Source organism: Solanum stenotomum, chromosome 1 (assembly GCF_019186545.1).
Source record: "Solanum stenotomum isolate F172 chromosome 1, ASM1918654v1, whole genome shotgun sequence".
In the NCBI taxonomy this organism is placed as follows: Eukaryota; Viridiplantae; Streptophyta; class Magnoliopsida; order Solanales; family Solanaceae; genus Solanum; species Solanum stenotomum.
In genome coordinates, this window is record NC_064282.1 from 21220682 (window position 1) to 21222032 (window position 1351).

Sequence of the window (1351 nt, forward strand, 5' to 3'; positions counted from 1 at the left end):
GCTTCATAATCTCAAGACCTTCTCATATCCCAACAACGCTTGGGAGCATGAGAGTCATTAGCAGATTTAAGCATATTATGAATGTCCACCATTACTATCCTTCTCTTGGCCTCCCTTTGCTCTGCTAATCTTTTCTTCAAATTTGCTCTTGCTTGATTCAATTTTCTTTGTATTACTGATGCTTTGTGTATCTTTTCGCATTGGTCTTGTAATTAAACTGAAATTGCTCTGTTTCTGAGGTGAACAATCAGAAAGTTGTTTTTAATGAGCAACTTCTACAGGCTTAGTGGCCACAATCATCTTCATCAATGGCAGAGGCGGCGGCCTGTTCTTTGCATTAACACTACTCCGTTCGGTAGGGGTCTGTTGTGATTCTCCTCATCTCTTATTTTCTGTATTAACACTCTGTTTCTGGATTTTCTTGAAAGAAGAGAGTTGTTTTTGACGAGGAGGAGCAACTTGTACTAGTTTGGTGGAAATGTTCGACATCCTCTTTCTTGATGGCATAGTAGTAGTATTATGGGACTGTGGTATTCCTTGTTTATCAGCATCATCCAATTGTTGTTGAACCAGGTCAGTCGTCTCCGATCTTTTCTTCGATTCCATCAGGCTTTCCGCAATTGCATTGCAATTGTCCTTTGTTTTCGGCGGAGCAACTTGTACCGTCTTATTGATTGCCACTTCAATCTTCTTCATCAAGCTTTGGGCATGAATCTCTTCTTCTTTTTCTTCATCACCAACACTACTCACTTCTTCTACTTCATCATCATCAAGAATGCAGTCGGCTAATGCTACCGCGGGATCCATTAGAAACTTGATTATCCCATTTTTGCGTTGTGCGGGATACTTTGATGCACCAACTTGGAGAGCAGCTTCTATCAAAGTGAATATATCATCAGGTTTCTTCTCAATGGAGAAACTGTTAGAATATGCACAACGGAAGCTATATTCAGGATCACAAATCATACATATAGACTAAACAATATAACATAAACGAATTTAGAAGAACACTAACCTATTGAAACTTCTACAAAAGTCGTTCAGATACTAAGGATCCAGAGCTATGATCTTCCCCTATTTTCTGATTGACTGTTACTACCAAGTTACTTGTGTGGGCAAGTATTACTTGTTTTTCAAAGATAATTTCTTTCATGCCACATCCAGCCTATTTATCTAGTTTTCCAACTCAAGAATGAATAGGAAAAACGTCCAAATAAATTTCAGGCTTAATTAGCAATCAAGAGGATCATGAGAATAAATTGAGATAAAAACGTTTTCATCCATTAAAGGCCAAACGTTTTTGTAATAAGAACAAAAACGTTTTCATCCATTTAAGGCCAAACGTTTTTGT